This window comes from Erinaceus europaeus, chromosome 9 (assembly GCF_950295315.1).
Source record: "Erinaceus europaeus chromosome 9, mEriEur2.1, whole genome shotgun sequence".
Classification (NCBI taxonomy): domain Eukaryota; kingdom Metazoa; phylum Chordata; class Mammalia; order Eulipotyphla; family Erinaceidae; genus Erinaceus; species Erinaceus europaeus.
In genome coordinates, this window is record NC_080170.1 from 12,650,084 (window position 1) to 12,665,816 (window position 15,733).

A 15,733-nucleotide genomic window follows, 5' to 3' on the forward strand; every position below is an offset into this window, starting at 1 on the left:
TGGGAAAAGCTTTGCAAGTGGTGAGGCAGTGCTGCAGATGTCTCTCGGTCTCTCTCACTGTCTATCTCCCCTACTCCTCCTAGTTTCTGAATGCCTCTATGCAATCAATAAATAAATGTAATTTTAAAAAATATGTAAAAGCTATAAAACTTGAAGAAGTATTTGAATTGACCCAGGCATAAACATATCAATACACTTCCAGCCAAGAAGAGATCTGAAACACTGGAAAACATATGAAAAAAAATGCTCCAAGTCATTGATTGCCATAGAAATGTAACTAAAGACAAAATGAGATAACACTTCACTCCTGTGAGAATATGAAACATAAGCAAAGATAGCAGAACCAAACACAGGAGAGGTTGTGGGCACAAAGGAACACTCCTGCACTGCTGGTGGGAATGTCAATTGATTGGTCCTACTCCTGTGGAGAGCTTTCTGAAGAAATCTCATGAGCTTAGAAGTGAACCTACCCTGTAAGCCTACAAATTCCTCTCCTGGTGATATATATTCTAAGGAACCCAACACATCCATCCCAAAATATTTGTGTATATCTGTTTTCATAGCAACACAGTTTGTAATAGCCAAAATCTGGAAGCAACCTAGGTGTGCAACAACAGATGAGTGGCTGAGCAAGGTCTGGTCTCTGTACACAATGGAATTCTACTCAGCTTTTTAAAAACAGTCATGTCACTGTTTTCAGCACATCCAGGATGGAGCCTGAAGGACTCATGTTAAATGAGGTAAATCAGAAACAGAAGATGCATATGGGATGGTCCCACTCATAGACAAAATTTGAAAAACAAGAACAGGAGAGAAAACACTAATCAGACCTTGGACTGGAGTTGGTGTAGTGCACCAGAGTAAAAGTTTCAAAGGTGACCGGGGGGGGGGGGGGAGGGGGAAAGTCCTGAAACATGAACACAGAGGAGGACCTAGTGGTGGCTAAAACTGGGAATTTTTATGCATGTACAAACTCTTGTATTTACTGTCATCTACAAACCATTAACAGCCATTAAAGAAATTAAAAATAGACACTGGGAGCACTGTTCCACAGCTTGTGAAGCTTAGCCCCTGTGGGTGAGAACCAGGGGTTCAACCCAGATCTTTGTGCTCTGTAGTGTGTGAGCTCCACCAGGTGTGCCACCACAAGGACGCTTACTTCATATATATACATTTTTATTTACAAAAAGGAAACCCTGTCCAAAAACATATGATAAGCATGGTACCACTCTAGAGAATTCCTAGCGCCAGAACTCTATTGTCCTTATTCTCTGTTGATTGATTTCCTGTTCTCTTAATTCTCGGGGTGTATGATCTGGATCTCCTGTACACCAGTGTAATAAAACTCCTCTCTTTCACCAAGAAATGTCTCTAGTCTTGTGCTTTGGGGATCCTTTCTGTAACAGGGGCTCCTGAGGCGGAGATGTGAGTGAGTCCTGTGGGGGAAGCATGGTGGGTGTTCTGAATTGGGATACGAGCTCCTACAAGTTAGATGTGAGTGAAAGTTATCGAGTGCCGTGGTGGCTATGAGAGGGAAATGTAGGGGATTGTGACAGGGACATATGGGGGTCCCCAAGGGGGATAGTAATGTTTCTATAGGGGATACATTATGGGTCCAGAGGGAGAGACATTGGCGGTTTTGAGCGGGATAATTTTGGGGCTGGGGGGTCCTGAGTTACAGAATATAAGAAATCATTGAATCACATTGTATGCTACAATATCCTACTCAACTTTTCCTGGCTAGGTTTTGGATATAATAGTTATAAATGAACAGCTTTCCATACTCTGCATCTTTTATAGTAACATCTGACGATTGGATTCTTGTGCACCAATGTTTAAAAAAAAGCTAAGCCTCACATGAGATGCAACACTGGGCAGAGGGGTGTGTATCTATCTGGGAGGCAGAAGCTAGGGTTACAGAAGCTTCCTTTCCAGTAAAAGTTTATTCTTACCTTCATCATTTCTACTTGAAATGTAAGTGCAGGAAACTTAACTAGAGTCACGCTAGCTTTCTCGGAGTTACTGGAAACAGGTTTGATTTTTGGTTCTCCAGATCCAGAAACAGCTAATGCTAAAAAGCTTCTGGGCCCTGATGTGTAAATATCTGGGTTCAAGCCTCCGATTCTCATCTACCAGGTAAAGCTTCAGAACCAGTGATGCATGTCTGTAAGTGTCTCCTTTATCTGTCTCTCTCTCTCTCTGGCTCCAAATCCCTTTTTTCTCTCCACCCATTTGAAATAGACATGGCTCAACAATAAAAAACTATTACATTGGTTCTGGCATTGTTCCTATGAAGAGACTGGGTGTAGGTTGTTTTTATTATTTATTTGACACGAGGGTTACCACGAGGACTGTGCCTGCACTCTAAATCCAGAACTCTCTGTGGACGTTTTCTCCTTTTCACAGACAATGCTAGGACAGAGAGAATTTCAGTGCAGAGAGGGGGACAGCAAAAGTGAATAGGAAACATCTGCAGACCTGCTTCACGAATAAATTTTCTCTGCAGGTTCCAGATTACCCCTCCAGAGAAGATGTCTCCATGTGACAGCCCTGGTGGGGAGCATGGAGAGGAGAGATCCCCGGTCCCAGAGAAGCTGTGCCTCCCAACTGTTGACCATCGAAACGTTCGGGCCCCACTCATGCAACAGGCAAGCAGAAGAAGCACACAGAGCCCAATTGGTGTCATTGACATTTTATTTGATCACAGGGGCTGGGCCCCGAGGGGCCATAGCTGTCTAGAATGACAGTAGTGGCAGAAAATATCACAGATGCAAGAAAATCCACACCGAAGGGGGATCTCAGTTGCCGCCGACTCCTTAGATCAGAGTCTGTATCAATCTCGGGATCTCACTGTTCCGAGGGGCTGGTGTCTGCTTAGAGGAAGGAAGGAAACTTGAATAGATGTGACCAAGGCAGGTTGGTTGTCCAGGGGTTCCACTCTTCTGGAATGTGGTCATCCTTCAGTTGTGGGAGGCTACAGTGCAGCTGCCCTGTGGGCTCAGTTCTGGCAGAGCCTTGGTCCTGGGTTGTAGATGTGCTGATGCATGGAGGATGGTGCTGGAGTGCAAACACCCATGGAGGAACTGAGGAAGAGAGAAGAGTGGCAGGAAACATCAGTCAGACATCACCCACATCCTTTCTCATTGCCCACTTGCTCCCTCCCCAGGTGGCCCCATGCACCATGTCTCTTTGAGCCAGGCCAGGAGCAGGGCCCTGAGGATACTACAGGGGCCACCTGGCTGAGGCAGAGGGAGGACCCAGGAAACCCGAAAAGAGCTTCCAGGATTTGTTGGAAGCAGAGGAAGCAATGGGCAGGCACAGAGCCCAGCTCTGCCTGCTAAGGGAGTGTGGATGCTAGGCCAGCTGCTGCCTCAGTAGGATGACAGTGCAAGCCCCAGTGACAGAGAAGATACCAACCTGAGAAGATGTGGATGCTGCTTTGTTGCAGGAGTCTGTCCAGGGCATCTTGACAGGGGCAGCTCCACGGCTGTCTCCGGGGCTTGTGCTTGGGCTGCTGGGTGTCTCGGCCCAGGCCCTTCACATGGATGAGCATGTGCTCACACTGCAAGGAGCTCTTCAGGATGCCTCTGCCCCTGAGCCGCTGGCTGATGGTTTTGGCTGATTTCCAGTGCCTGCTTCTCAGCTCTTCATTGGCTAACAACACCCACTCATAACAGAAGCTCAGAATCTCCAGGTCTGTCCAGGAGACAAGAGGGTGCCCTGCAAGGAGAGGGGACAGGGAGCAATTTTCGTCAGTCACATGAACAAGAGCATTTTCTGAGCCCCTCCCGGGACGCATTGGGCCAATGTAGAATATCCGCAGTGCTAGAGAGCTCAGAGACCCTGACCAGAGAAGTTGAGGGCTTCGGCGGCCTTAACTAGAGACCTGCCTCCAACACACAGTCTCTCTGGACAGTGAGGAAGCATTTCAGTCTGGACTCTGCTCCAGTTCCATGACTGGCATTGCAGACATCCTGACTGAGAGCTCACTTGTGCTTCCTCTTTTCTGGGAGGACTCTCCTTGTAGGCTTTTTCCATCTCAAGGCCAAGAGCCTTATACCCTGTGCTCATGTCCCCTGGTATGTGGGCAGTGACTGAGAGCTCCCAAGGCACTGAAGGTACACAGTGACCCGTAGAATATTCACTATATGGTTAAACCTTCCTGAAAAACATACAGGACTTAGAAGATAAATACCTGAATAATATTGCTGTCCCCGGAGTTCCTTTCTCATGCTGTTATTCTGCCAGGAAGTAATTTGAAAACTCACCGACATTTTCTAAAATAAATAAGTAAATGAATAAATCAATAAATAATAAAATCAAAGACCAACCATCTTTCAATTGAAGATGCAAATCACACTGAATTCTTCAAAACTCATCTAGAACATATGGAGTCGCATCTGCGTGTGCATGTGTTTCTCTCTCCAAGGAATTTTAAAACAATCCACCAGAGTGCCACCTTCTGTCAGCCCTGCAGGGACAAGAATTACACAGACAGAGAAAGTGACCCAGAGTGATCAAGCCTGGGCAGCAGGAGCTCAGAGGAGTGTGTGAATGTCTGAAGCCTCCGCTCAGGGTCCGCAGAGAGTGGTATTGGTCTGTATGCCTGCAAGCTCTTGCTGGTTCCCATTACTCACAGCAGTTGAAAAGCAATACCACAGAAATGTCTAAGAGTCTGGGTCTCCAGAGAGAAAATGCTAGATTCTGTTTCCTGTCTCAAAACCCAAATGTGATCCCTCCTCCCAGAATTCCCAGTGTGGATCTCCTAGTCTTTCTCTGAGTGCAGGATATCAAGCCAAACCTATCAGATCCTAAAAGGATTTCCCAGTGTGGAGAGGTCAGCGCTGTTTGTAGAGCCTTGTTTTCATGACGATCCAAAGTTTTATCCAGTCCACAGATGGCTGAGAAAAAGTCAACCTCCCCAGCAAACACAATCCCACTACTCACCAATAGCTTGGTTTTTGACTTTTTCATCATTAAAAGATTCTGATCAAGGATTGTCACACTGGATCTCTTTCCTTGCTGGAGGTGAGGCAGTCACGCGGTCCCAGAGTTGCTATATGCTCCTAGGAGGATTTGAGATCCCAGGCACCTCCTCCACCTTATAAAGGAGTTGACGATGGTGGGTTTCACACACCCTCCACACCCTCTTTTGTAATTACGTCTAGTAATCACATCAGTGACTCTGAGCAGGCTTCCTAATCCCATCTTTGCAGCCTCTGGAACCGGGTGTGATTGACAACCTTTAGCATGGTCCACCCTACTTTTAGTCCATGCTTCTCTGCCTCCTGCTCATTAGATCAAAGTCAGAGTTTCTTCTGCCTCTTTTTTTTTTAAGAAGTTGAAGCAAGACATTTATTCTTTTGCAAAAGAGCCGTGCTGCCAACAGTGGCTGTCAGGCAGTAGCATGAACCCTTCACCTGCATCCCGTCTTGTTTTTGTTTTTGTTTTTTTTTTTAATTTTGTTTATTGGGGAATTAATGTTTTACTTTCAACTGTAAATACAATATTTTGCACATGAAAAACATTTCTTCCGTTAATAATAATGATCCCAGAAGCCCTTTGGTTCCCTTTCTTGCCTGTAGGCAAAGGGAGCCTGAGGGCTTTTAAACTATAGGTAGGCTACTTAGCTTAATCCCTCAATCCTGAGCAAGAGATACAGCAGGGTAGGGGAGAGATCATACAGTGCTTATGCAAAGAGACTCTCATGCCCCAAGCATCCAAAGCTCCCGGATCAACTCAGCTTCTCTGCCAAGCCAGGCAACATTGGTGGCCCTGTGAGTTTCTAAACAATCCAGTTTATAGTCTGTAGATTCTGGAAGAGCTATCCACTATGTTCTCATCAGCAGAACAACGTGGAAAGGCTTCCACCACACAACAATACCAGTAGGACACCAAGGTGTAGATCTTCTCTTGAGTTTCCAGGTCAGTTCCCTGTCCCATGATGTCAGCACAGGGCCTCCAACCTGGTGCCCCTGCCTCTGAGCGCAGTAACAATGGAGACTCACATTTGTAATAGTTGAGTCTTAGGGGAGTCCTCTCTTCCCTTCGGCAGACTTTTTGTTTGTAAATCAGACTGGAGGTGGTGCCTCGACCAGTAATCTGCCAGAGAGTTAACAGCCACTAAATCTCTCAATTGAATTTCCTAGCCAGGGCGTCAAGTACCATGGCTAGGTAGGGTTTCAACACTTGTTTCCTGTAATAAAGGATCAATATCATTCTAGACAATCACTAGAGAATGCCAGAATTCAGGAGAAGTCCAGAAGATTCAATATGTTGCCTTCACCTCTATTTACAATGTTTTACACAAAGGTCACTTCTTCAGTACATGATTCAATGAGTGTAGCTGACTCAGTTACCCCAGCCGTTAGGAGAGGGGCAATGGGGACCCAGAACACTCTGAGTCCAGTCAGCTCTATAGACTCGAGGATCCAGTGCTTCTGGGGTGATGCTTCCCGAGGATGAGGCCCATAGAAGGCCATGCATAGATAGCTATGGAGGTTGGGACATGCCTTTCCTCTTTTGTATTTACTTGAATTCTGGACTTGCTTGTTTATACCTATCTACTTATTTCCTACGCATACAGACAGAAATTGAAAGGGAAGGGTAGATGGAGAAAGATAGAAAGACACTTGTAAGATTTCTGGAGGTGGGGCTACTAAGTAGCAGCAGCTGTCTTACTCACCACTCCCCAGTGGAGTAGGAATAGCAAAGAAGATCACCTGAGAATGCAACAAGACATGCCTAGGACAACTTTGGGAACTCACCAAGTCACAAGTGATTGCAAACGCGTGAGTCATGGACAGAAAGGGGCTACCTGTTATTCCAGAGGATAAAAGCCTGTATCTTCTTGGCAGTGACTGGTAACACTCCTACAACTTACTAGTAGAGTTGCCACCTCCAGTTTGAGTTTTATCAACAAAAATACTGCTGAAGGGAGAAGAGGATCCCTTAAGCTTCATCAAATGGATCTGTTAATCTCCATTGCCACTGTCCCATGGAGGCTAGAGTATCATCCAGGATCCCCTATGCTGACAGCAGGAGAAGAGAACAGACCAGGAAAATAAGCAGAAGATATACATTCCCAGTGGACTGGAAGTGTGGCTGTATACTAGAAGTTTCCACAATGTTTTGTTGAACTGGAAGACACACTGAATAAATCTCTCAGAATCCACAGAGTACAAAGAAGATTTTTTTCTCTCCATTTTTTATTCATTTATTTATTTATTTATTTTTATGGAATCTGTCAGGGGCAATGTGTGCTGCCTGCCCTGACTCTAGCGCCTATCAGAGTAGCTAAACTGGGCATGTGGCTTTGGAGCCTCAGGGTGTGGGGTCTCTTTGTATAACTACCATGCTATCTCTCCCCCACTCTGTTTTATCTCTTGGTGAACTGTGGGCTATTAAGCTGTACCCCTACTTAGAGTTAAAGAGCTGTCAGGCTCTCACAGCCTACAGGGAAGAAAAAGAACTTCAGAGGCTTTAACAGCCCTCTGTGTTTCAATGAAGCGATTGAGATAACATTGAAACAACTGTTACTTTCGGCAATTGTGAAGTGATTAAGTGCCTTACTTGACACAAGTCAGCCCAGGCAAGAGTGGATTGAAAAGCACTGACAGAGAGACCTCACAGGACATTATAGGCCATGGTTAAACCAAGGTGAATGATTGGAGAAATGAACCACAACAAGAGCCCAGCTAAATGTCCCCAGAAGGTAGAAACACATGAGAAAGAGGACCCCATCTAAACACTAGTTGAGTCGTTCGTCACAGGAATGAGGAAAGCATTACAAGTAAAATCATCAGAAATGGGTAAATAGCAAATGAGACTCTGAAAGAAAACACTCACTATTCCGAGGTAATTAGAGAGCAGAAAGCTGAAATAGCTGAGCTAAGTGCGCAACTGGCTGACAAAGCTAATACAGTATTAGAAGAGTGTAACAAAACAGCTGAGCTACAGAAAACCAAAGAGGAGTGCGGGAATAGAATAAATGAAACAGTTAGAACAGAATTGGCCTGAATGAGGTTGAATTAGACGGAACTAAGAACACAGTGTAAGAGATGTGAAAAAGACATTAAAAGATACTGAAATCAACAGAAGAGATATATGAGATGACTTCAAAGGACATAATTGATGCAGTATCGGCTTCCCGAAAAATGAAAGAGAATTATAAATCACACAGTAGTAAGAACTTTCACACTCTAGACAATATACAAGACATCAAACTAGGAGGCAGGTTGTGGTGCACCTGGTTTGTGCACATATTATGGTGCACAATTACCTGGGTTTGAGCTTTCAGTCTCCCACTGCTGGGAAAAGCTTTGCAAGTGGTGAGGCAGTGCTGCAGATGTCTCTCGGTCTCTCTCACTGTCTATCTCCCCTACTCCTCCTAGTTTCTGAATGCCTCTATGCAATCAATAAATAAATGTAATTTTAAAAAATATGTAAAAGCTATAAAACTTGAAGAAGTATTTGAATTGACCCAGGCATAAACATATCAATACACTTCCAGCCAAGAAGAGATCTGAAACACTGGAAAACATATGAAAAAAAATGCTCCAAGTCATTGATTGCCATAGAAATGTAACTAAAGACAAAATGAGATAACACTTCACTCCTGTGAGAATATGAAACATAAGCAAAGATAGCAGAACCAAACACAGGAGAGGTTGTGGGCACAAAGGAACACTCCTGCACTGCTGGTGGGAATGTCAATTGATTGGTCCTACTCCTGTGGAGAGCTTTCTGAAGAAATCTCATGAGCTTAGAAGTGAACCTACCCTGTAAGCCTACAAATTCCTCTCCTGGTGATATATATTCTAAGGAACCCAACACATCCATCCCAAAATATTTGTGTATATCTGTTTTCATAGCAACACAGTTTGTAATAGCCAAAATCTGGAAGCAACCTAGGTGTGCAACAACAGATGAGTGGCTGAGCAAGGTCTGGTCTCTGTACACAATGGAATTCTACTCAGCTTTTTAAAAACAGTCATGTCACTGTTTTCAGCACATCCAGGATGGAGCCTGAAGGACTCATGTTAAATGAGGTAAATCAGAAACAGAAGATGCATATGGGATGGTCCCACTCATAGACAAAATTTGAAAAACAAGAACAGGAGAGAAAACACTAATCAGACCTTGGACTGGAGTTGGTGTAGTGCACCAGAGTAAAAGTTTCAAAGGTGACCGGGGGGGGGGGGGGAGGGGGAAAGTCCTGAAACATGAACACAGAGGAGGACCTAGTGGTGGCTAAAACTGGGAATTTTTATGCATGTACAAACTCTTGTATTTACTGTCATCTACAAACCATTAACAGCCATTAAAGAAATTAAAAATAGACACTGGGAGCACTGTTCCACAGCTTGTGAAGCTTAGCCCCTGTGGGTGAGAACCAGGGGTTCAACCCAGATCTTTGTGCTCTGTAGTGTGTGAGCTCCACCAGGTGTGCCACCACAAGGACGCTTACTTCATATATATACATTTTTATTTACAAAAAGGAAACCCTGTCCAAAAACATATGATAAGCATGGTACCACTCTAGAGAATTCCTAGCGCCAGAACTCTATTGTCCTTATTCTCTGTTGATTGATTTCCTGTTCTCTTAATTCTCGGGGTGTATGATCTGGATCTCCTGTACACCAGTGTAATAAAACTCCTCTCTTTCACCAAGAAATGTCTCTAGTCTTGTGCTTTGGGGATCCTTTCTGTAACAGGGGCTCCTGAGGCGGAGATGTGAGTGAGTCCTGTGGGGGAAGCATGGTGGGTGTTCTGAATTGGGATACGAGCTCCTACAAGTTAGATGTGAGTGAAAGTTATCGAGTGCCGTGGTGGCTATGAGAGGGAAATGTAGGGGATTGTGACAGGGACATATGGGGGTCCCCAAGGGGGATAGTAATGTTTCTATAGGGGATACATTATGGGTCCAGAGGGAGAGACATTGGCGGTTTTGAGCGGGATAATTTTGGGGCTGGGGGGTCCTGAGTTACAGAATATAAGAAATCATTGAATCACATTGTATGCTACAATATCCTACTCAACTTTTCCTGGCTAGGTTTTGGATATAATAGTTATAAATGAACAGCTTTCCATACTCTGCATCTTTTATAGTAACATCTGACGATTGGATTCTTGTGCACCAATGTTTAAAAAAAAGCTAAGCCTCACATGAGATGCAACACTGGGCAGAGGGGTGTGTATCTATCTGGGAGGCAGAAGCTAGGGTTACAGAAGCTTCCTTTCCAGTAAAAGTTTATTCTTACCTTCATCATTTCTACTTGAAATGTAAGTGCAGGAAACTTAACTAGAGTCACGCTAGCTTTCTCGGAGTTACTGGAAACAGGTTTGATTTTTGGTTCTCCAGATCCAGAAACAGCTAATGCTAAAAAGCTTCTGGGCCCTGATGTGTAAATATCTGGGTTCAAGCCTCCGATTCTCATCTACCAGGTAAAGCTTCAGAACCAGTGATGCATGTCTGTAAGTGTCTCCTTTATCTGTCTCTCTCTCTCTCTGGCTCCAAATCCCTTTTTTCTCTCCACCCATTTGAAATAGACATGGCTCAACAATAAAAAACTATTACATTGGTTCTGGCATTGTTCCTATGAAGAGACTGGGTGTAGGTTGTTTTTATTATTTATTTGACACGAGGGTTACCACGAGGACTGTGCCTGCACTCTAAATCCAGAACTCTCTGTGGACGTTTTCTCCTTTTCACAGACAATGCTAGGACAGAGAGAATTTCAGTGCAGAGAGGGGGACAGCAAAAGTGAATAGGAAACATCTGCAGACCTGCTTCACGAATAAATTTTCTCTGCAGGTTCCAGATTACCCCTCCAGAGAAGATGTCTCCATGTGACAGCCCTGGTGGGGAGCATGGAGAGGAGAGATCCCCGGTCCCAGAGAAGCTGTGCCTCCCAACTGTTGACCATCGAAACGTTCGGGCCCCACTCATGCAACAGGCAAGCAGAAGAAGCACACAGAGCCCAATTGGTGTCATTGACATTTTATTTGATCACAGGGGCTGGGCCCCGAGGGGCCATAGCTGTCTAGAATGACAGTAGTGGCAGAAAATATCACAGATGCAAGAAAATCCACACCGAAGGGGGATCTCAGTTGCCGCCGACTCCTTAGATCAGAGTCTGTATCAATCTCGGGATCTCACTGTTCCGAGGGGCTGGTGTCTGCTTAGAGGAAGGAAGGAAACTTGAATAGATGTGACCAAGGCAGGTTGGTTGTCCAGGGGTTCCATTCTTCTGGAATGTGGTCATCCTTCAGTTGTGGGAGGCTACAGTGCAGCTGCCCTGTGGGCTCAGTTCTGGCAGAGCCTTGGTCCTGGGTTGTAGATGTGCTGATGCATGGAGGATGGTGCTAGAGTGCAAACGCCCATGGAGGAACTGAGGAAGAGAGAAGAGTGGCAGGAAACATCAGTCAGACATCACGCACATCCTTTCTCAGTGCCCACTTGCTCCCTCCCCAGGTGGCCCCATGCGCCATGTCTCTTTGAGCCAGGCCAGGAGCAGGGCCCTGAGGATACTACAGGGGCCACCTGGCTGAGGCAGAAGGAGGACCCAGGAAACCCGAAAAGAGCTTCCAGGATTTGTTGGAAGTAGAGGAAGCAATGGGCAGGCACAGAGCCCAGCTCTGCCTGCTAAGGGAGTGTGGATGCTAGGCCAGCTGCTGCCTCAGTAGGACGACAGTGCAAGCCCCAGTGACAGAGAAGATACCAACCTGAGAAGATGTGGATGCTGCATTTCCCAGTGTGGAGAGATCAGAGCTGTTGGTAAAACCTATGTATTCATGACTATCTTAATTTTTGTCATGTCCATTGATGGCTGAGAAAAAGTCAACCTCCCCAGGAAATACACTCCCACTACTCACCAACATCTTGTTTTTTTACTTTTTCTTCATTAAATTATTCTTTTAGTCCATGCTTCTCTGGCTCCTGCTCATTAGATCAATGTCAGAGTTTCTTCTGGCTCTTTTTTTAAGAAATTGAAGCAAGACATTTACTCTTTTGCAAATGGGCCATGCTGCCAACAGTGGCTGTCAGGCAGTAGCACACACCCTTCACCTGTGTCCCATTTTTTTAAAAAAATTTCGTTATTGGGGAATTAATGTTTTACATTCAACGGTTAATACAATAGTTTGCACATGTATAACATTATTTCAGTTACTTTTAATAATCCCAGAAGCCCTTTTGTTTTTCTCTTCCCTGTAGGCAAATGGAGCCTGAGGAAATTTAAACTATAAGTGGATACTTAGCTTAATCCCTCACTGATGATCAAGAGATAAAGTAGGGTTGGGGAGAGATAAAACTGTGCGTATGCAAAGAGACTCTCACGCCCCAAGCATCCAAAGCTCCAGGCTCTACTCAGCTTCTCTGTCAAGCCACGCAACATTGGTGGCCCTGTGAGTTTCTAAACACTCCAATTTATAGTTGTAGGTTCTGGGACAACTATTAACTATGTTCTCATGAGGAGAACAATGTGTAAAGGTTTCCACCACACAGCACTACCAGTAGGCCACCAAGGTGTAGATCTTCTCCTGAGTTTCCAGGTCATTTCCCTGTCCCATGTTGTTAGCACAGGGCCTCCAACCTGGTGCTCTAGCCTCTGAGGGCAGTAGAAATGGAGACTCACATTTGTACTAGGTGAGTCTTAGGGGAGTCCTCTCTTCCTTTAGGCAGTCTGTTTGTAAGACAGACTGGAGTTCATGCTGCAATCAGTAAACTGCCAGACACTTACCAGCCACTAAATCTCTCAATTGAATTTCCTAGACAGGGCGTCAAGTACCATGGCTAGGTAGGGTTTCAACACTTGTTTCCTATAATAAATGATAAGTATCATTGTAGAAAGGGATGCATTGGATCGACCTTCTCGTGGTGCATCCCGTGAGTACCCAATCATTGGGGAAACTGACGATCCTTCCTAGCCGACTGAATCCACATGGATCCCAGTCACTTTCAAAGCCAGCAACAAGCAGCTCCTGACAGCTTTCAACCTGACCTGTTGACTGGCTACGGAAGAAGGGGAAACGCTAGAAGAAGAAGAATTCTAGAAAAGCATTAGAAAATGCAAGAATTTAGGAGATTTCCAGAAGATTCAATATGTTGCCTTCAAATATGCTTACAATTTTACACAAAAGTTACTTATTCAGTACATGACACATTGTGTGTAATTGACCCAGTAACATCATACATTAGTATAGGGGCATTGAGGACCCAGAACATCCTCAGTCTATTCAGCTCTATAGACTCGAGGATCCAGTGCTTCTGGGGTGATGCTTCCAAGGATGAGGCCCATAGAAGGCCATGCATAGATAGCTGTGGATATTGGGACATGGCTTTCCTCTTTTTTATTTACTTGAATTCTGGACTTGCTTGTTTATACCTATCTACTTATTTACTATGCATACAGACAGAAATTGAAAGGGAAGGGTGGATGGAGAAAGATAGAAAGACACTTATAAGATTTCTGGAGGTGGGGCTACAAAGTAGCAGCAGCTGTGTTACTCACCACTCCCCAGTCACATAGTAATAGCAAAGAAGATCCCCTGAGAATGCAACAAGACATGATTAGGACATGACAAGGACAACTTTGGGAACTCGCCAAGTTACAAGTGGACATTGAGTGCCTGTGGAACCTCCAGGGGCTGGACACCTGGTTCCATGAGATAAGAGCTCCTGGGGCATGCTGCCATCAGGGTGCCAGTTGCATAGAGGGAAAGGGTTGCTGCGTGTGAGTCAGGAACAATAATTGAGGGATTCCTGTGCCAGGCTACTGCTGGAGAGTTTGTGGATCCCTGCAAATGGCCACCACTCACGGGTGTAAGAGAGAAAGGTACCTCAGGAATATGAAGTTCCTACTTTGGCTTTTGCCAGAGAGTCCAGGAGGAGGCAGAGCTGGAGGATAGGTGATGGGGAACCAGAAGTAGCAGCAGGGGGTCTGATGGTTTCGTGCCCAAACTGCCTCACAACTGCCACAGCCTGCTGGGGAGGTGCCTGCTCGGGGTTGATGGAGTGGAAAGTGGGGTGTGGGTTTGCACAAGGGTGGGGGGGGCAGTTGAGCCAGGGTCAGTCACTAAGTCCCACGGGCCTGGCAGGGTCTGCCATGGCTGGGCTTTGTAAGCACAGACTGAGTCTTTTTAATACATAGGCTGGGTCGTTGATATGTTGACTCTTTCAAGATTCTTGACCACCGAGAACAGAAGCAATGGGTGGTACAGATATATACAAATTATTTCAAAGGACATAAATTATGGTGTTGTTGGGTATTATACAGCAAATACTTACAAATGGATTTTTAGAAGTTAAGACAATTATCAAATAATGTGATGATAACAGTAACTATCCATTGTCTTCATGAATCCTTAGACAGCAGGAACCTCACATTGCCACTATAGAGCCTATACTTCCCCCAGTTCTGGATCCTTAGCATGGGGCATACTTTCCTGCATGCTTCTCTCAATTCATACCAAATAATATTACATTCGCCCATCCCAAACTAGTCAACACAGTGAGTACTACCTCAGCATGCTTCACTTCAAACACTGTCCAGAGACTTCAGGTGGGTAATGACAACCCTTCAACTTCATTACTTGTTTGAGATTTTTCTTTCATAGTATTCTCTAATTCCATTCCAGGTGGTTCACGTCCTAACAAAGTCCCACAACCTACATATAGACAGGTCCTGTGAGATAGAGCATATGTTTACATGTATCCATAAACTAGGGCAACACATATATCTGAAAGCAAAAGTACACAATAGTCTGCAGTGAGTACCCCCAACACTTCATTTACACTATTCCTGGCTTTAAGTCCATGATTTCTCAACAGTTTGTTTGGTTTTGTATGTTAATTCTCTTTTGAGCCACCAGGTTCCAGATGCTAGCATGATGCCAATGAGAATTCTCTGGACAGATGACCCGGACCTGTGTCCTGGAACTCCACTTCCCCAGAGATCCAACCTACTAGGGAAAGAGAGAGGCAGCCTTGCAATATAGATCAACCAGTCAAAGCCCTTGTTCAGCGGGGAAGCAATTCCAGAATCCAGACCTTCACACTTCGGCATCCAACAATGACCTTGGGTCCATACCCCTAGAGGGGTAAAGCTATCATGGGGAGGCATGTGATACAGAAGTCTGGTTGTGGGAATAGTATGGAGTTTGATACCTCTTATCCTATGGATTTGATAATGTCTCATTTTTTTATTTATTTTTTATTTAAGAAAGGATACATTAACAAAACCATAGGGTAGGAGAGGTACAACTACACCCAACTCCCATCAACCAATCTCCATATCTCATTCCCACTCCTGATAGCTTTCCCATTCTCTATCCCTCTGTGAGCATGGACCCAGGGTCTTTGTGGGTTGCAGAAGATGGAAGGTCTGGCTTCTCAAGTTGCTTCCCCGCTGAACATGGACATTGACTGGACGGTCCATACTCCCATTCTGCCTCTCTCTTTCCCTATTAGTGTGGGTCTCTGGGGATGCAGAGGTCCAGGACACATTGGTGGGGTCTTCAGTCCAGGGAAGCCTGGCCGGCATCCTGATGGCATCTGGCACCAGGTGGCTGACAAAAGAGTTAACATACAAAGCGAAATAAATGGTTGAGCAGTCATGGACCCAAAGGTTGGACTAGTGGAGAGGAAGTGTTAGGGGGTACTCACTGCAAACTCTAGTGTACTTCTGCTCTCAGGTATATATTTTGCACTAGTTTGTGGATACATGTGAAC